Source organism: Lissotriton vulgaris, chromosome 3_1, assembly GCF_964263255.1.
Source record: "Lissotriton vulgaris chromosome 3_1, aLisVul1.2, whole genome shotgun sequence".
In the NCBI taxonomy this organism is placed as follows: Eukaryota; Metazoa; Chordata; class Amphibia; order Caudata; family Salamandridae; genus Lissotriton; species Lissotriton vulgaris.
The window spans coordinates 1,172,394,516-1,172,416,455 of record NC_141689.1 but is presented as its reverse complement, the minus strand read 5'-3'; positions in this window follow the sequence as shown (position 1 = coordinate 1,172,416,455).

Here is a 21,940-nt window from a genome sequence, read left to right as displayed (position 1 = left end):
TGCTATCGCCACCTGTGGGGGTAAGTGGTGGATCATTAGTTGCATGTATCTGGCAGACGTGGAGTTGCTACATGCATGCTGGGTGACATTCCCTGAATGGCAGTGGCTTTGTGTGCTTTGGGACCTGTCTGGCTGCATTGTGGTACTACAACATTGTGGCCAGACTACATCTCCCACAATGCTTCAGGACATTCCTTGATGTGCAACTATGGCATGCCTATGGGACATTGGGGGAGCCTATTTGGTCATGGACATCCATAGGGGGTAGGGTCGCAGTCGCATGCCACTTACCTTGGGTGTCTTGGGTGGTGCGGGATGAGTCCAGTCTTGTAAATCCGACACAGGCCTCCTTCTCCAGGGTGTCCTCCACCTGGTCCTCCATGGCAGTATTGGGTGGTACAGTTGGTCCTCCTCCTCCAGTGCCCGAGGACTCCCCAAGGCGCGCCGCCACCTTCTCCTTGGCACGGCCTCGGAGGTCGTACCAGCGCTTCTTTAATTCCTCGAGGGACCTGTCCGCCACTCCCACGGAGTTCACAGTCGCGGCTATCCCCTGCCATATCCTGCGCTTCTCCTGTTCAGGGACCCTCCTAGAATCTGTGCCAAACAGTCTGTCATGGTTTGCCACCACCCCCTCTATCAGGTGCTCAAGCTCCTGCTCCGAAAATTTCAATTTTCTTTTGCGCCCAGACGAGCTGCTGGTGCCAGGTGCAGGTTCCTCAGCCATTGTACCAGGGTTGTGGTTCTGTGGTTTTCTCCTGAATAGCTGCAGCTCTCCAAATTGCTCCCTCTCTGTCAGCCTCACTGTGGTGAATGGTGGTGGGAACCGGCAGCTTCCTGGTTGTGATGTCATCACTGGGCTCGAAATGCGACTTCCCGTTTTCCCGATCTCGCGAGTTTGCGATCTCGCAAATAGCGATATCGCAAATAGCGATATCGCTATTTGCGAGCTCGCAGTCCAGGCGCGGGTAGCCGAAAATAGCGATTATTCTGCGATTATCGGTCATCGCGGACTTTGCGATCGCGTGCGAATCGCTTTTTTTTATCGCAATTCTTCATGAATTCGGATTTGCGATTTCTGAATAGCGATTCGCTTTTTTTCGCTATTACAGAATTGCAAATGCCGATTTTCATGAATATGGCGGCATGTCCTTCAGATCTCGTTCCAGCTTAAATATCCCGTTCTGTAAATCCCTCAAAACCCCAAAGCTTTTAGACATGCAATACCCACGTATTGTGACCTTGAATGCTTCCCATATCATTTCAATATGATCAACTGAACCTTTATTTCGGACAAAGAAGTCTTTGATTTCTTCCTCTAATTCTGTGTGGAACACCATAACCAAAAGAGCCGTGGGTTGTAAATGCCAGCTCGGCCTAGGCCTATCGTACATCGGAGGTGATAGGGAAACCTTAACTGGGCAGTGGTCCGAAAAGGTTCATGCCAGGTATGCAACATGTCTAATGGACGAGCACAACCCCCTTGTCAGCAGACAGTACTCTATGCAGCCCAGGTCCCTCTGTAGGACATAAAATGCGTGCCTTCTCACTGTAGGGGATGCATGTATCTCCAACTATCTACCAGCACTCCCTCCGCTTTGATTCCCTGTAAGACATCCTGCACTTTCGTGTAATGTTGTGGACCTGTGTTGGATCCGTCTATGTGTGGTTGAAGTGCACATTAAAATCGCCTGCCCAGATAATGCGGTCAAGCCAACTGCCAGAATCTTACCGGATAAATCTGTGAAGAATTCCGGGCAATCTAAATTGGGACCATAACAGTTAGCTATCTTGATCGTATCCCTGCCCAACCGCCCCCACAGTATGGTATACCTCCCTTATGGATCTTCTAGCACTCCCATCCTCTCAAAGTTCGTATGCTTACTGATCAATATGGCCGTACCTCTGGCATAAGTGGAGTAGGATGAGAAAACACAACAGCTCGCCCAGCAACTAGCAAAGACATTTGTAGCACCTGGTGCAATGTGTGTTTCCTGCAAGAGTGCCACTTGAACCTGCTGCCTGTCCAAATATGCCAATACCTGTCTCTGTTTCCATGGATCCCCAAGGCCCCGGACATTCCAGTATATTACTCTAAGGGTGTCCCTATCCTCCTGTGTCATCAAACTGAACACTTCCCACCGGTCTTGTGCAGCGTAAGGGTGCACATTTCACCATTTGCGAGCAGGACCATATCCAACTGGAAGAAATAATATGTGTACTTATCCCACTGTGACAATCCAACTGCCCTCCCCCCTCCCCCCTCCCACTGAAGTATCCCAATTGAGGAAATATAATTTTTATGGTCAAGTTGTGTTCCCTAGCGTGTACCCCACCGTCTCCATGTACCAGCTTAAAGTGCATGTAACTTCCCTCCTGTGCCAGCTATGAAGACGCAAATACATTTGCGTCCAACGTTAACATGTCCTCTTTCAAACCCACCCTGAATGGGTTGAATAGTCCGTTCCTAAGTATGCTATGCCAACGTCTTTTTGTAGTGTACTTTACACGTTTTTCAGCTCTGGCAAAGTAGGCCCTGAATTTCTGCCATCGAGCCTTTTTCTGGCTTCTGACTCTGAAAGCCTCAGCCCAGGCTGTCTCTGTACCCGTGAACTCTGACTTACTTCCAGCGAGGCCCACCGCGCTTAGCTCAGCCTGCTGCCTGCCAAGACTGACTACAACCTTCGAATTATCTGCTCCGCTCCTCGAAAATACATTCCTGCCTACTAGTTTCAGTAAACATCCCCCCAGCTGCAGAGCAGAAGGGCCGGCCTGTCTCCGTGCAAGTAATTCATAGCCTCTGTTACCATGCTCCCATGGAAGGCCCATGCCCCCACGCTTCTCATGCAGACACTTAGGCGCTTATACACGCACTCACAGTCAGTATAGAATAGCTTCTGCCCCAGAGACCTTTTCCGTTCAGATAATATGGTTCCCAAACATCAGATATCAGATATGATAGAAGTACGAGTTGATCTGACATGCCAGACTTCTGTCTCTTTCCGCTAGTGTAAATGTCAAGTCCCCTGCACCCTCCAGTTTCACGTCAATCACACGTCATGCAGCTGCGCGCGCATCCAAGCCTCCGATTTCTGCTGACATTGCAACATTTCTGTTTGTGCCACCCACTTATGACACCTACCCGTGATGTTTCTAGCACACACCTCTAGTTCACGCCTAGTCCACGCCTTCTGATTACGTACTAGTAACACGTGGATGCTGTTATCTTGTCTTCTCTCAGCTGTTACGCCTACTATATTGCTTTCTATGATGTGAATTAAGTATATAAGCTATGTATTGTCAATAAAATATTGCTCTATCCCTTCCTGAACCCCTTGTGGTTGCAGGAACATGATATCCAGTTCCGGAACGATTCCTTTTTAAGGAATAAAACCCCTAACAACTCTAACACCACGGACTCTGTTTCTTTCTTTCCGATTGAGTTATTATTGATTAAGTCCTTACCTGCATAGAAATTAAGACGGTAAATTAAATATTTACGACATTTTGGTGCCCGAATAGGGACCCCTCCCCCACCCCACGCGCCGGTTGGTGCGTTGCAAGCTCTGTCCCCTGCCATCAGTTAGAAGGAAACTACGCGTACCGGCAGGATTTCCTGTATCTCCCTCTGGCCCACGGAGGTGACGAAGACTGCGATCAGCACCCAGACGAGGCGGTGAGGAGTGCGGAGGATCCCGACCAGAGCCTAGCCGAAAGAAGCAAGGTCCGAGGTGTCAAGAGGCCCACCAGTTTTCCGAAGTATCCACGTGTCGAGTCGAGTTGAGTCCGGTCCAGTCCGGTCCAGTCCAGTCGAGTTTTCCGAGGCCTTCTGTTTTCCGTGCTTCCCGGTGAGTACCATTGCTGGGACGTATCTAGACGGGTTTGGGTACACAAGTCCGGTCTGCACTGTTTTAGACAGTGTATCTGTACTGTTTAGCAGTACATCAGTTATTAAAGTTTTTGCATTGTCTCTGACAGTGTATCCGTGCTGTTTAGCAGTACATCCGGTATAGGGGGTAGTCATATATGTCTCAAATGTCTTTTCATGTGATTAATGTCGTGGTATGAGTGTGACTGTTTTTAATGTGCATTATTGTGTTCTTGTATAACTAGCTGTATTCAGTATTAAGTAGCAAGGATTGAGCATTCAGTACTAAGTAAACAAGATGCCGTTTTTCAACAAGTTAAAGCAGATAGGAACTAGGAAAGGGATACTAGAGGAAGAAATTCCTATCCCCCCTAGGGACACTCCTGGAAATTTTATGTACCATAAGCATGGCTTAGATGCCATATTGTATCTAGACTTATGGGCCGATTATACTAAGCATCTAGACGAGAGACACAGATGGCCTGTTACCGGAACATGGGATGCCGAGTGCATCATGAAGGTAGAGGAAGCATTATGGAAAAAGAAAGCCAGACAATCTCAGAAAGACGCCATAGAGTTTTGGCGTAAGGAATCACATAAGCGTGCTGAAAAAGCACTACGTAGAGAAGACAGACTTAAAGAATCAGATCAAACCCAAGAAAATGAATTAGTTACTGAAGGGATCCGAGTAAAATCAGAGCAAATAGACCGCGCACAAAACAATCTCGTAAACGGTATGTATCTCGCGGCCGAGGGTTCGCCTGAGGCCATTTCAGGAATACCGAAAAATCTGCCGCCACCATTGGTTCCAACTAAAGTAACTCACAGGACCACTAAAGACATATTCCTGAATTCCTATCTAGAGGATGTAGCACCCGCTTACACCAATCTGCCTGTTCGCGTCCCGCCTACTGACGGTGACGGGGGTGTCAACCCGCCTCCAGACCAAATTCTGCCACAACTGCAACCAGGTTTCCCCGTTCGACCGACCATTCCTCCACCTCCACCACTTCCCGCACCTAAAGTTGAACTACCGAAACCGTTTCTACCTGACCCTACTAAAAGACAAATTCAAGTACAGATACAGACTCCACAGAGAGATAATGTCCAAGCTTCCGCCTCAGGAGGTGCGATGGGGGGTCTTCGGACCCCGCCATTAACACGCAGAGTACACCTTAGGGATATGCAGAGTCCTTTCACGTTCAAATCACCCCGCCTCGACATACTCAAAGAACAACTTACAGTTTGCAGATATGATCCAGTACCCGGCAAAGACAATAGAATGATGATGGCATCACTACGGTTACGATCTGCTACTGATTTCCTGCTGTTATTTGCAGGAATGAAGGAGCGCCTAGATAGAATATATCACTTTGTTCAGACTGGGAAAGACCCTGACAGTATTAAGGATGCCATGGAGCATCAGAAAGTTGACACTCAAGCATATATACTACGCTTTTTCATAAATTGTTTAATAAGAGAACGAGACAGGCCTGAGACAGATCAGGATGAATTAGATGGACTCAACAGGTGGGGCCAAAATATATCTGAAGGAAAACATGATAAGGGGACTTGCAGAGCCAGTATGTACAAGAAAATAAGAAAAGCAGTGATAGAAATACACGAAAAAGAGAAAGAAAAGGCTTCCTCCGAGGGGGAAGAAGAACTTGAAGAACCAGAAAAGACTACAGATACTATAGCGTATGTAGGTAAGGGAACTTACCTTAGGAAAGGCATTCGCCCAGAAAGCAAGAGAGTTTTTCTCTCCAGCTTAACCAACCCGAATTCTCCTGAACATCGGTTTCAGGAGACTGATAAAAGGCTTCGAGACCGAATAGGGTACCATGTACTCAATTCTATGGATGAACAAGAACTAGCCCGGTCAGCAATATTATGGGCTGACAATCCAGACATATACAATGATGACACCGTAGCACAGACATTCCTGAACCTTTCCCCAGACGAGCAGAAATTAGCAGGTGTATACATGATTCAGCACCTCCTCACGTTATACAGGAACCAACATTCTGATCCAGGTCCCTTACACGAAACATTAGAAGCACTACTCATGGATAGATGGAGAGGTCTAAGTACCAAGTTAATACAAATAATTCTAGAACAACGACATAGATATAACACTTTCGTAAGCTCCGAATATGTTCCCGCTCCGCCCCCAGAAAGAAAAATGTATCACATGGAACGTCTGCATGGCATTGAAAGTCAGAACCCCTTACAAGAAGTGCACCCAGTTATGGGTGAGGATCATACCTTGAAACGTGTGTATGTACACACGCCTCTGACTAAGTTAGAACTGTTAGAAATGAAGAAACTAGTACCCTGTCATGATAAAGACCCTGCAGGTTTTCACAGAGAGCTTAAAGACATGTTACTGATGGGGGATTACACATATGAAGATATCATGAAAATGTTAAAGGTACTGCTGCCCACGGGCATCTACGAGAAACTCAAGGAAAAGGAATGGGAGGTGGGAGAGAAAAAGATTGTTTGGGCAGAAATAGAAGACGAAGAGAACAAACGTGTCCCAGGGGTAGGCCTTGGGGAGAAAACTAAAGCATTACCAGGTTTGATAGTACAGGTTCTGCCAAGATTACTGACAACAAGAAAGGAAGACTGGGATGCAATCTCAGCATGTAAACAGAAACCCGACGAAGATACTAGTGACTTCTATTCAAGATTCGAGAAATGTTTTATTATTAACAGCGGTCTTAAACCAAGTAGCGAGTCGTACCCGCATCTTTTTGTATCAAAGTTAGTCGAGAATTCCCTGTTAGCAGTTAAAAACCGTGTATACAAGGTTGAGAGTACATGGCAAGCAAATACGCCATCACAGATGTTACAAATGTTACAATACCATCAGAACAGAATTAGAGAAGAACAGGATCAGGAACAGAAACGTATGAAAGACACGAAAATGAAAATGTTAGTAGCCCAATCAGTTCCAACCGACGGCCACAGAAAGGGTACGACCCAGACAGGTCACACCGCAGCTCCCGTTAAAGGGACATGCAACTATTGCAAGCAGCCAGGCCACTACGTACATGAATGTCCAGTTCTGAAACATAACATATCAACAGGTAAAACTAAAGAGAGACCGCATCCACCAAGACAAGATCAGGCCCAGCAACAGACCTCACAGAACGTACAGCCCATGCAGAACACGCAGCCTATGCATGCTTCATCTCATACAGCACAGACAGTAGCGGTATCACAGCCACAGCCCATTGCCGCGACTCAACAAGTTTCCCAACAGATGTACCAGTATGCCCAAGCTGCTTACCCCGATTACCAACGATACGCATGAAACAGCCTAGAGAGGGAGTTGGGTTTGCCTCTTATTGAAATTCCTGTAGATCAAGAAGGTCCTTATGTACACAGTCAAGTATTGGGAAAAGACAGAAAGTTTTTAATTGACACAGGGGCAAGCCGCACCACAATAAGCCATGACGAAGTCCCAGGGGCACCCCTCTCAGGCTCACAGAATGTTTCCCTTGGTTTTTCAGGACAGCCCATTGTAAATGAAGTATCAGAACCAGTCCCCCTGGCTGTGGGTCCGTTATCACGTGTTACAGACTTGTTGCTTACGAAATCATGTCCAGAAAATCTGTTAGGAATAAAGACATTGAAGGCTCTAGGAGCCATACTATGCTGTTCCCCGGAGGGAGTTAGACTCTTTCTGCGGGATTTCAAGGGTCATTATGTATTACGAGAGTTTGATGTCAGATTGAGAAATGTACCAGATCACTTGTGGGCAAAAGGCCCAACTGATGTAGGTTGTATGCATATCACACCATACCGTGTTACCCTCAAGACAGGAGTTGTCTTACCCCGAATCAGACAATACAAGTTACCACCTGATGCTGTAGTGGCTTTACTGGAAATCATTGAAGAGCTCATTGCCCAAGGAGTGGTCGTAGAGACCGACTCCAATATCTGTAATTCACCCATCATTCCGATTCTTAAACGTACTGACCCCAATGCACCGCCAGTATATCGGCTGGTGATTGATCTGCGAGAACTGAATAAATGCATTGTACCACAGTACCCTGTGGTCCCCGATATCTCTTCCCTATTGACTGCTATTGATTCTGAAGCAACGTTCTTTACTGTAATTGACCTCAAGAACGCTTTCTTTAGTGTACCCGTTGATCCAGAGAGCCAATACCTCTTCGGATTCAGTTTAAATGGACGAAGTTTCAAATTTTCCCGCGCACCTCAAGGATTCACAGAAAGCCCCAGCATCTATAGTCAAGCACTGAAAAGACAACTAGATTGTATCCAAATGCCAGTCAACACCGCTTTACTGCAATACGTCGATGATCTGCTGATCACCGCACGAAGTGAGCCCGAATGTGAACAAGCATCACTGACAGTTTTACATTTTCTGGCCGACAAGGGACACAAGGTGTCTCCTTCGAAGCTACAATTCTGTGTTCAGCAAGTTGTGTACTTGGGTCACTTGCTGTCCAAAGTGGGGAGACAGCTCACTCCCGATCGCATTCAGTTAATTGTAAATATGCCACAACCCCAGACACAAAAGGAAGTGCGGGCCTTCATAGGCCTCACCTCGTACTGTAGACAATGGATTCCTCAATATGCATTTCTAGCTAAACCACTCATCCAGTTAACGACACAGGAGGCAGCGACTTCGACTGTCCTTCCTTGGACTCAGGAACACACACAAGCCTTTGAGGAATTAAAGAAAGCATTATGTCGAGCACCAGTTTTAGCGACACCATGTTACAGTAAACCGTTTACACTTTTTGTTACAGAACGTGATGGCACAGCATTGTCTGTCCTCACTCAAGACCAAGCAGGTTCACATAAGCCTTGCGCTTATTTTTCAAGTACATTGGATTCAGTAGCCCAGGCACTCCCTGCGTGCTTAAAGTCAGTAGCAGCAACAGCATTAGCAATCAGACAGAGCGATTCAATTGTTTTAGGCCATCAGTTAACAGTACAAGTTCCACATTCTGTAGAGGTTCTTTTAAACAGAACCCAGACTCAGCACTTGACTATAGCACGACTGACAGGTTACGAATTAACGCTATTCCAGCCACACATAGAAATCAGACGCTGCAGCATTCTGAACCCCGCAACACTGTTACCTACAATTATGACAGATCCAGCCCGCATGATTGTATAGAGATCATTGATGCAGTAACAAAGCCTCGACGAGACTTAACAGATGTTCCATTGACAAATCCAGACCTGACACTTTATGTGGATGGTTCATGTATGAGAACAAGTACGGGAGAATTAGTGGCCGCGTATGCAGTGACCACTGAAACCGAAGTTAAAGAAACACATCGTATTGACACACTGTCCGCTCAAGCGGCAGAGCTTATTGCTCTGACCCGAGCCTGTATACTAGCCAAGAACAGAAATGTCAACATATACACTGATTCCCGTTATGCGTTCGGAGTTGTACACGACTTCGGAATGTTATGGCAAGAACGAGGTTTTTTGACCTCTCATGGTGCCAAGATCCAACACGGTCCCCTCATTCAAGCACTGTTAGAAGCAATACATCTGCCTTCAGGCATATCCGTCATGAAGTGTAAAGCACATACTAAAGTTACAGATTCGGTTTCCCAGGGTAACGACCTGGCAGACCAGACAGCAAAACATACAGCATTGACTCACACTCAGACAACTGACATGACAAAGACAATAGGACCGACAAATTGTATGACAGTCAGGGATCCCACACTAGATGTAATCGATATTCAGACACATGCTACCCCTGATGAAATAAAGAAATGGACTGAACTAGGAGGGATCCAGACAGATCAAGGTTGGATGACGAAGGGAAAATCTACATGGTTTCTCCCTGACTCTATGGTTCAAATCATGATCAATACAGCACATAGTCCAGCACATCTAGGAGAAAAAGCGATGTTAGACAGTTTACAAAATCTCTGGAGCAATAAACACTTACGAGCAGCAGCAAAACAGAAAGTGCGTACTTGCATGATCTGTTGTCAGTTCAATCCAGGTAAAAGCGTCCCTGTAGAGCAAGGTGGATTTCATCCTCCCGATCACCCTTTTGAAGTCCTCCAGATGGATTATATCCAGATGGACCGTTGTCGAGGATTCAAATATGTCCTCGTAATTGTCTGTGCACTTTCCCGTTGGACCGAAGCATATCCAGTCCCAGATTATACTGCTCTGACCACTGCCAGGCAGCTGGTTCGAGAATTCTTCCCACGGTACGGCTTGCCTCGTGTCGTGTACTCAGATAACGGACAGCCATTCTCATCCGAATTAATGAAAGAAGTTTCCTTGCTGCTAGGATATCAGTGGAAATTCCATTGTGTCCGACATCCCGAAGCCGCAGGCCTTGTAGAGAGGCATAATCAGACATTAAAGACCCGCCTTGGTAAAATATGTCAAGAGAAAGGGGTCGACTGGATAGTCGCCCTGCCAGTAGCATTGTTCTATATGAGGATGGTTGCCCACTCGAGATCAGGACTATCCCCGTACGAAGTGGTCTTTGGTAGACCACCGAATATGTGGGGGACGCCCATTCCTAAGAAAATTACTGATGTTGATTGTAACATGTTGACAGATTACCTTGCCTCCTTGATGTCTGCACTCCAATCATGTCGTTCACAGGTTGCCGCAGCCTTCCCTGACAACACTGATGTAAAGCCGCATGATGTCCGTCCTGGGGACCTGGTTTTAATAAGGAACTTCGACAGGAAAAGTCCGCTGGAGCCCCGCTGGAAAGCGCCGAAGACCGTCCTTCTTACTACGAGGACAGCAGTGAAGGTGGAGGGCAGAAAGGGGTGGATCCACACGAGCCATATTAAACAATTCCACGAACTGAAACCAGACCCAGACTCGTCCACCCCTTCCAAAGACTGTATTGAGCCTAGTGACTTTAAAGTTTCCGAACGAGAGAAAACTCCCCAAGAGGAGTATAAACTAAAACTCCGATCTAGCAAGTCAGACAGTTTAATTGTTTAAGTCCTCCCCTAGGTGAATCGGTTAAATAGTTTCTGACATGTATCCCCTAGATCGAGATAGAGAGAGAGAGAGACAATTCAAGAAACGTACATATTGCAAATCACTGCGTAGTCACTGTATAGTGACATTACTAATTATGTTTTTTCTAAGTCTTCTGATTATTGTTGCAAGTATACTGCTTCCTATCTATTCCCCTATTTCCAAGCGTGAACAATCTGCTTACAATGTTTCTGCTGAACATTCTTTTAGCGAGTTACCTCCACATGAACTTTCTTACAGACTTGCGCTGCGCAACAACACATTCATTAGTATGCTACATCATTCCCATCAGACTAATAATGCTACAAACTGCTGGATATGTGGCCGACTCCCTCCCTACCAGAATTACGAGGGAGCTCTGCCCCTCTTTCCGTACCCGTTCACTCACAATGGCTCCTGTGGTGCATGGTTTAAAATAATTAATTCCTTAGATCCTGATATTGCTGTTTTCAAAGGGAGCTGGGTTTGGGGAAACTTGAACTTAGTTCTGCTCGATGTCTGTTACCCTGATAAGGAGGGACTCCCCACTAGAATAGGAACTGATCTAGAAAATGAAGTATATGGATTAGGTAATTACACAATTAACCTTATGATTCTTACTGTTGAATCCGAAGCTGCACCAGTTCTGCCCGCTATGTCAGTATTACCAGTCACTGGTGAATTATGTGTCAGGAAGAAAGGTTCAGTACACTTAGGTCATAGTAAATGTACTACTGTGGTCGAATTCAGTGATCATGGTAAATCGTCCTTTAAAGCTATCCGTCATTCTTATTTTGTTTGTGGTCATACCGCATACATACGTTTACCTCCAGATTGGGATGGTACCTGTTATATTGCATTCCTTCTGCCACCTGTTTTTCTAGCCCCTCCTGATTATCACAGAAATACAAATCTAGTAAAGAATAGACTCAGAAGAGATCTCCCGCTTGTCGACTACACAGAAACGGCATGGGAACAATACACCGATTTTAATAAAGGATTCTTTTTCTTTTTAGGCCCTGTCCAAAATAGTAAACTAATACGCAGATTAACTAGAACACTTGAAGCAGTAGTGAATGAAACTGCCTCCGCCCTAGGTAACTTAACCGAAGAGCAGTCCGCCATGCGGGTTGTTGTCCTTCAGAATCGTCTTGTTATTGACGTCATCTTGGCAGATAGAGGTGGAGCCTGTAAGGTCATCGGGTCAAGTTGCTGTGTTTTCATTCCAGAAAACGCGCCATCTGTATACAAAGCTATTACACGTCTTCATAAAATTGCCAATCTGATACATCAGAATCCAGGCACCTGGACTTGGTCCGGTTGGTTCTGGAGAACGTTAACCGCTTGGGGATGGAAGATCCTATCCTTCCTAGGCATTGGCCTAGTCCTAGTATTCAGTTGCTGCCTGTGCTTACAGTGTGGGCCAGCGATTTGTGGACTGTGTGCCACATCATGCATTGAACATTCCAGTTTTCTTTCAAGACGTGAAAGAAAAAAAGAAGAGCAAATGATGTTACAAGAACAAACTGATCGATTCATGAGGATCGATATATCATGAAGGGTCCGTAGGGAACAAGGAGGGAATGAGGAAATATAAATTTTATGGTCAAGTTGTGTTCCCTAGCGTGTACCCCACCGTCTCCATGTACCAGCTTAAAGTGCATGTAACTTCCCTCCTGTGCCAGCTATGAAGACGCAAATACATTTGCGTCCACTGTTAACATGTCCTCTTTCAAACCCACCCTGAATGGGTTGAATAGTCCGTTCCTAAGTATGCTATGCCAACGTCTTTTTGTAGTGTACTTTACACGTTTTTCAGCTCTGGCAAAGTAGGCCCTGAATTTCTGCCATCGAGCCTTTTTCTGGCTTCTGACTCTGAAAGCCTCAGCCCAGGCTGTCTCTGTACCCGTGAACTCTGACTTACTTCCAGCGCGGCCCACCGCGCTTAGCTCAGCCTGCTGCCTGCCAAGACTGACTACAACCTTCGAATTATCTGCTCCGCTCCTCGAAAATACATTCCTGCCTACTAGTTTCAGTAAACATCCCCCCAGCTGCAGAGCAGAAGGGCCGGCCTGTCTCCGTGCAAGTAATTCATAGCCTCTGTTACCATGCTCCCATGGAAGGCCCATGCCCCCACGCTTCTCATGCAGACACTTAGGCGCTTATACACGCACTCACAGTCAGTATAGAATAGCTTCTGCCCCAGAGACCTTTTCCGTTCAGATAATATGGTTCCCAAACATCAGATATCAGATATGATAGAAGTACGAGTTGATCTGACATGCCAGACTTCTGTCTCTTTCCGCTAGTGTAAATGTCAAGTCCCCTGCACCCTCCAGTTTCACGTCAATCACACGTCATGCAGCTGCGCGCGCATCCAAGCCTCCGATTTCTGCTGACATTGCAACATTTCTGTTTGTGCCACCCACTTATGACACCTACCCGTGACGTTTCTAGCACACACCTCTAGTTCACGCCTAGTCCACGCCTTCTGATTACGTACTAGTAACACGTGGATGCTGTTATCTTGTCTTCTCTCAGCTGTTACGCCTACTATATTGCTTTCTATGATGTGAATTAAGTATATAAGCTATGTATTGTCAATAAAATATTGCTCTATCCCTTCCTGAACCCCTTGTGGTTGCAGGAACATGATATCCAGTTCCGGAACGATTCCTTTTTAAGGAATAAAACCCCTAAGAACTCTAACACCACGGACTCTGTTTCTTTCTTTCCGATTGAGTTATTATTGATTAAGTACTTACCTGCATAGAAATTAAGACGGTAAATTAAATATTTACGACATTTTGGTGCCCGAATAGGGACCCCTCCCCCACCCCACGCGCCGGTTGGTGCGTTGCAAGCTCTGTCCCCTGCCATCAGTTAGAAGGAAACTACGCGTACCGGCAGGATTTCCTGTATCTCCCTCTGGCCCACGGAGGTGACGAAGACTGCGATCAGCACCCAGACGAGGCGGTGAGGAGTGCGGAGGATCCCGACCAGAGCCTAGCCGAAAGAAGCAAGGTCCAAGGTGTCAAGAGGCCCACCAGTTTTCCGAAGTATCCACGTGTCGAGTCGAGTTGAGTCCGGTCCAGTCCGGTCCAGTCCAGTCGAGTTTTCCGAGGCCTTCTGTTTTCCGTGCTTCCCGGTGAGTACCATTGCTGGGACGTATCTAGACGGGTTTGGGTACACAAGTCCGGTCTGCACTGTTTTAGACAGTGTATCTGTACTGTTTAGCAGTACATCAGTTATTAAAGTTTTTGCATTGTCTCCGACAGTGTATCCGTGCTGTTTAGCAGTACATCCGGTATAGGGGGTAGTCATATATGTCTCAAATGTCTTTTCATGTGATTAATGTCGTGGTATGAGTGTGACTGTTTTTAATGTGCATTATTGTGTTCTTGTATAACTAGCTGTATTCAGTATTAAGTAGCAAGGATTGAGCATTCAGTACTAAGTAAACAAGATGCCGTTTTTCAACAAGTTAAAGCAGATAGGAACTAGGAAAGGGATACTAGAGGAAGAAATTCCTATCCCCCCTAGGGACACTCCTGGAAATTTTATGTACCATAAGCATGGCTTAGATGCCATATTGTATCTAGACTTATGGGCCGATTATACTAAGCATCTAGACGAGAGACACAGATGGCCTGTTACCGGAACATGGGATGCCGAGTGCATCATGAAGGTAGAGGAAGCATTATGGAAAAAGAAAGCCAGACAATCTCAGAAAGACGCCATAGAGTTTTGGCGTAAGGAATCACATAAGCGTGCTGAAAAAGCACTACGTAGAGAAGACAGACTTAAAGAATCAGATCAAACCCAAGAAAATGAATTAGTTACTGAAGGGATCCGAGTAAAATCAGAGCAAATAGACCGCGCACGAAACAATCTCGTAAACGGTATGTATCTCGCGGCCGAGGGTTCGCCTGAGGCCATTTCAGGAATACCGAAAAATCTGCCGCCACCATTGGTTCCAACTAAAGTAACTCACAGGACCACTAAAGACATATTCCTGAATTCCTATCTAGAGGATGTAGCACCCGCTTACACCAATCTGCCTGTTCGCGTCCCGCCTACTGACGGTGACGGGGGTGTCAACCCGCCTCCAGACCAAATTCTGCCACAACTGCAACCAGGTTTCCCCGTTCGACCGACCATTCCTCCACCTCCACCACTTCCCGCACCTAAAGTTGATCTACCGAAACCGTTTCTACCTGACCCTACTAAAAGACAAATTCAAGTACAGATACAGACTCCACAGAGAGATAATGTCCAAGCTTCCGCCTCAGGAGGTGCGATGGGGGGTCTTCGGACCCCGCCATTAACACGCAGAGTACACCTTAGGGATATGCAGAGTCCTTTCACGTTCAAATCACCCCGCCTCGACATACTCAAAGAACAACTTACAGTTTGCAGATATGATCCAGTACCCGGCAAAGACGATAGAATGATGATGGCATCACTACGGTTACGATCTGCTACTGATTTCCTGCTGTTATTTGCAGGAATGAAGGAGCGCCTAGATAGAATATATCACTTTGTTCAGACTGGGAAAGACCCTGACAGTATTAAGGATGCCATGGAGCATCAGAAAGTTGACACTCAAGCATATATACTACGCTTTTTCATAAATTGTTTAATAAGAGAACGAGACAGGCCTGAGACAGATCAGGATGAATTAGATGGACTCAACAGGTGGGGCCAAAATATATCTGAAGGAAAACATGATAAGGGGACTTGCATAGCCAGTATGTACAAGAAAATAAGAAAAGCAGTGATAGAAATACACGAAAAAGAGAAAGAAAAGGCTTCCTCCGAGGGGGAAGAAGAACTTGAAGAACCAGAAAAGACTACAGATACTATAGCGTATGTAGGTAAGGGAACTTACCTTAGGAAAGGCATTCGCCCAGAAAGCAAGAGAGTTTTTCTCTCCAGCTTAACCAACCCGAATTCTCCTGAACATCGGTTTCAGGAGACTGATAAAAGGCTTCGAGACCGAATAGGGTACCATGTACTCAATTCTATGGATGAACAAGAACTAGCCCGGTCAGCAATATTATGGGCTGACAATCCAGACATATACAATGATGACACCGTAGCACAGACATTCCTGAACCTTTCCCCAGACGAGCAGAAATTAGCAGGTGTATACATGATTCAGCACCTCCTCACGTTATACAGGAACCAACATTCTGATCCAGGTCCCTTACACGAAACATTAGAAGCACTACTCATGGATAGATGGAGAGGTCTAAGTACCAAGTTAATACAAATAATTCTAGAACAACGACATAGATATAACACTTTCGTAAGCTCCGAATATGTTCCCGCTCCGCCCCCAGAAAGGAAAATGTATCACATGGAACGTCTGCATGGCATTGAAAGTCAGAACCCCTTACAAGAAGTGCACCCAGTTATGGGTGAGGATCATACCTTGAAACGTGTGCATGTACACACGCCTCTGACTAAGTTAGAACTGTTAGAAATGAAGAAACTAGTACCCTGTCATGATAAAGACCCTGCAGGTTTTCACAGAGAGCTTAAAGACATGTTACTGATGGGGGATTACACATATGAAGATATCATGAAAATGTTAAAGGTACTGCTGCCCACGGGCATCTACGAGAAACTCAAGGAAAAGGAATGGGAGGTGGGAGAGAAAAAGATTGTTTGGGCAGAAATAGAAGACGAAGAGAACAAACGTGTCCCAGGGGTAGGCCTTGGGGAGAAAACTAAAGCATTACCAGGTTTGATAGTACAGGTTCTGCCAAGATTACTGACAACAAGAAAGGAAGACTGGGATGCAATCTCAGCATGTAAACAGAAACCCGACGAAGATACTAGTGACTTCTATTCAAGATTCGAGAAATGTTTTATTATTAACAGCGGTCTTAAACCAAGTAGCGAGTCGTACCCGCATCTTTTTGTATCAAAGTTAGTCGAGAATTCCCTGTTAGCAGTTAAAAACCGTGTATACAAGGTTGAGAGTACATGGCAAGCAAATACGCCATCACAGATGTTACAAATGTTACAATACCATCAGAACAGAATTAGAGAAGAACAGGATCAGGAACAGAAACGTATGAAAGACACGAAAATGAAAATGTTAGTAGCCCAATCAGTTCCAACCGACGGCCACAGAAAGGGTACGACCCAGACAGGTCACACCGCAGCTCCCGTTAAAGGGACATGCAACTATTGCAAGCAGCCAGGCCACTACGTACATGAATGTCCAGTTCTGAAACATAACATATCAACAGGTAAAACTAAAGAGAGACCGCACCAACCAAGACAAGATGAGGCCCAGCAACAGACCTCACAGAACGTACAGCCCATGCAGAACACGCAGCCTATGCATGCTTCATCTCATACAGCACAGACAGTAGCGGTATCACAGCCACAGCCCATTGCCACGACTCAACAAGTTTCCCAACAGATGTACCAGTATGCCCAAGCTGCTTACCCCGATTACCAACGATACGCATGAAACAGCCTAGAGAGGGAGTTGGGTTTGCCTCTTATTGAAATTCCTGTAGATCAAGAAGGTCCTTATGTACACAGTCAAGTATTGGGAAAAGACAGAAAGTTTTTAATTGACACAGGGGCAAGCCGCACCACAATAAGCCATGACGAAGTCCCAGGGGCACCCCTCTCAGGCTCACAGAATGTTTCCCTTGGTTTTTCAGGACAGCCCATTGTAAATGAAGTATCAGAACCAGTCCCCCTGGCTGTGGGTCCGTTATCACGTGTTACAGACTTGTTGCTTACGAAATCATGTCCAGAAAATCTGTTAGGAATAAAGACATTGAAGGCTCTAGGAGCCATACTATGCTGTTCCCCGGAGGGAGTTAGACTCTTTCTGCGGGATTTCAAGGGTCATTATGTATTACGAGAGTTTGATGTCAGATTGAGAAATGTACCAGATCACTTGTGGGCAAAAGGCCCAACTGATGTAGGTTGTATGCATATCACACCATACCGTGTTACCCTCAAGACAGGAGTTGTCTTACCCCGAATCAGACAATACAAGTTACCACCTGATGCTGTAGTGGCTTTACTGGAAATCATTGAAGAGCTCATTGCCCAAGGAGTGGTCGTAGAGACCGACTCCAATATCTGTAATTCACCCATCATTCCGATTCTTAAACGTACTGACCCCAATGCACCGCCAGTATATCGGCTGGTGATTGATCTGCGAGAACTGAATAAATGCATTGTACCACAGTACCCTGTGGTCCCCGATATCTCTTCCCTATTGACTGCTATTGATTCTGAAGCAACGTTCTTTACTGTAATTGACCTCAAGAACGCTTTCTTTAGTGTACCCGTTGATCCAGAGAGCCAATACCTCTTCGGATTCAGTTTAAATGGACGAAGTTTCAAATTTTCCCGCGCACCTCAAGGATTCACAGAAAGCCCCAGCATCTATAGTCAAGCACTGAAAAGACAACTAGATTGTATCCAAATGCCAGTCAACACCGCTTTACTGCAATACGTCGATGATCTGCTGATCACCGCACGAAGTGAGCCCGAATGTGAACAAGCATCACTGACAGTTTTACATTTTCTGGCCGACAAGGGACACAAGGTGTCTCCTTCGAAGCTACAATTCTGTGTTCAGCAAGTTGTGTACTTGGGTCACTTGCTGTCCAAAGTGGGGAGACAGCTCACTCCCGATCGCATTCAGTTAATTGTAAATATGCCACAACCCCAGACACAAAAGGAAGTGCGGGCCTTCATAGGCCTCACCTCGTACTGTAGACAATGGATTCCTCAATATGCATTTCTAGCTAAACCACTCATCCAGTTAACGACACAGGAGGCAGCGACTTCGACTGTCCTTCCTTGGACTCAGGAACACACACAAGCCTTTGAGGAATTAAAGAAAGCATTATGTCGAGCACCAGTTTTAGCGACACCATGTTACAGTAAACCGTTTACACTTTTTGTTACAGAACGTGATGGCACAGCATTGTCTGTCCTCACTCAAGACCAAGCAGGTTCACATAAGCCTTGCGCTTATTTTTCAAGTACATTGGATTCAGTAGCCCAGGCACTCCCTGCGTGCTTAAAGTCAGTAGCAGCAACAGCATTAGCAATCAGACAGAGCGATTCAATTGTTTTAGGCCATCAGTTAACAGTACAAGTTCCACATTCTGTAGAGGTTCTTTTAAACAGAACCCAGACTCAGCACTTGACTATAGCACGACTGACAGGTTACGAATTAACGCTATTCCAGCCACACATAGAAATCAGACGCTGCAGCATTCTGAACCCCGCAACACTGTTACCTACAATTATGACAGATCCAGCCCCGCATGATTGTATAGAGATCATTAATGCAGTAACAAAGCCTCGACGAGACTTAACAGATGTTCCATTGACAAATCCAGACCTGACACTTTATGTGGATGGTTCATGTATGAGAACAAGTACGGGAGAATTAGTGGCCGCGTATGCAGTGACCACTGAAACCGAAGTTAAAGAAACACATCGTATTGACACACTGTCCGCTCAAGCGGCAGAGCTTATTGCTCTGACCCGAGCCTGTATACTAGCCAAGAACAGAAATGTCAACATATACACTGATTCCCGTTATGCGTTCAGAGTTGTACACGACTTCGGAATGTTATGGCAAGAACGAGGTTTTTTGACCTCTCATGGTGCCAAGATCCAACACGGTCCCCTCATTCAAGCACTGTTAGAAGCAATACATCTGCCTTCAGGCATATCCGTCATGAAGTGTAAAGCACATACTAAAGTTACAGATTCGGTTTCCCAGGGTAACGACCTGGCAGACCAGACAGCAAAACATACAGCATTGACTCACACTCAGACAACTGACATGACAAAGACAATAGGACCGACAAATTGTATGACAGTCAGGGATCCCACACTAGATGTAATCGATATTCAGACACATGCTACCCCTGATGAAATAAAGAAATGGACTGAACTAGGAGGGATCCAGACAGATCAAGGTTGGATGACGAAGGGAAAATCTACATGGTTTCTCCCTGACTCTATGGTTCAAATCATGATCAATACAGCACATAGTCCAGCACATCTAGGAGAAAAAGCGATGTTAGACAGTTTACAAAATCTCTGGAGCAATAAACACTTACGAGCAGCAGCAAAACAGAAAGTGCGTACTTGCATGATCTGTTGTCAGTTCAATCCAGGTAAAAGCGTCCCTGTAGAGCAAGGTGGATTTCATCCTCCCGATCACCCTTTTGAAGTCCTCCAGATGGATTATATCCAGATGGACCGTTGTCGAGGATTCAAATATGTCCTCGTAATTGTCTGTGCACTTTCCCGTTGGACCGAAGCATATCCAGTCCCAGATTATACTGCTCTGACCACTGCCAGGCAGCTGGTTCGAGAATTCTTCCCACGGTACGGCTTGCCTCGTGTCGTGTACTCAGATAACGGACAGCCATTCTCATCCGAATTAATGAAAGAAGTTTCCTTGCTGCTAGGATATCAGTGGAAATTCCATTGTGTCCGACATCCCGAAGCCGCAGGCCTTGTAGAGAGGCATAATCAGACATTAAAGACCCGCCTTGGTAAAATATGTCAAGAGAAAGGGGTCGACTGGATAGTCGCCCTGCCAGTAGCATTGTTCTATATGAGGATGGTTGCCCACTCGAGATCAGGACTATCCCCGTACGAAGTGGTCTTTGGTAGACCACCGAATATGTGGGGGACGCCCATTCCTAAGAAAATTACTGATGTTGATTGTAACATGTTGACAGATTACCTTGCCTCCTTGATGTCTGCACTCCAATCATGTCGTTCACAGGTTGCCGCAGCCTTCCCTGACAACACTGATGTAAAGCCGCATGATGTCCGTCCTGGGGACCTGGTTTTAATAAGGAACTTCGACAGGAAAAGTCCGCTGGAGCCCCGCTGGAAAGCGCCGAAGACCGTCCTTCTTACTACGAGGACAGCAGTGAAGGTGGAGGGCAGAAAGGGGTGGATCCACACGAGCCATATTAAACAATTCCACGAACTGAAACCAGACCCAGACTCGTCCACCCCTTCCAAAGACTGTATTGAGCCTAGTGACTTTAAAGTTTCCGAACGAGAGAAAACTCCCCAAGAGGAGTATAAACTAAAACTCCGATCTAGCAAGTCAGACAGTTTAATTGTTTAAGTCCTCCCCTAGGTGAATCGGTTAAATAGTTTCTGACATGTATCCCCTAGATCGAGATAGAGAGAGAGAGAGACAATTCAAGAAACGTACATATTGCAAATCACTGCGTAGTCACTGTATAGTGACATTACTAATTATGTTTTTTCTAAGTCTTCTGATTATTGTTGCAAGTATACTGCTTCCTATCTATTCCCCTATTTCCAAGCGTGAACAATCTGCTTACAATGTTTCTGCTGAACATTCTTTTAGCGAGTTACCTCCACATGAACTTTCTTACAGACTTGCGCTGCGCAACAACACATTCATTAGTATGCTACATCATTCCCATCAGACTAATAATGCTACAAACTGCTGGATATGTGGCCGACTCCCTCCCTACCAGAATTACGAGGGAGCTCTGCCCCTCTTTCCGTACCCGTTCACTCACAATGGCTCCTGTGGTGCATGGTTTAAAATAATTAATTCCTTAGATCCTGATATTGCTGTTTTCAAAGGGAGCTGGGTTTGGGGAAACTTGAACTTAGTTCTGCTCGATGTCTGTTACCCTGATAAGGAGGGACTCCCCACTAGAATAGGAACTGATCTAGAAAATGAAGTATATGGATTAGGTAATTACACAATTAACCTTATGATTCTTACTGTTGAATCCGAAGCTGCACCAGTTCTGCCCGCTATGTCAGTATTACCAGTCACTGGTGAATTATGTGTCAGGAAGAAAGGTTCAGTACACTTAGGTCATAGTAAATGTACTACTGTGGTCGAATTCAGTGATCATGGTAAATCGTCCTTTAAAGCTATCCGTCATTCTTATTTTGTTTGTGGTCATACCGCATACATACGTTTACCTCCAGATTGGGATGGTACCTGTTATATTGCATTCCTTCTGCCACCTGTTTTTCTAGCCCCTC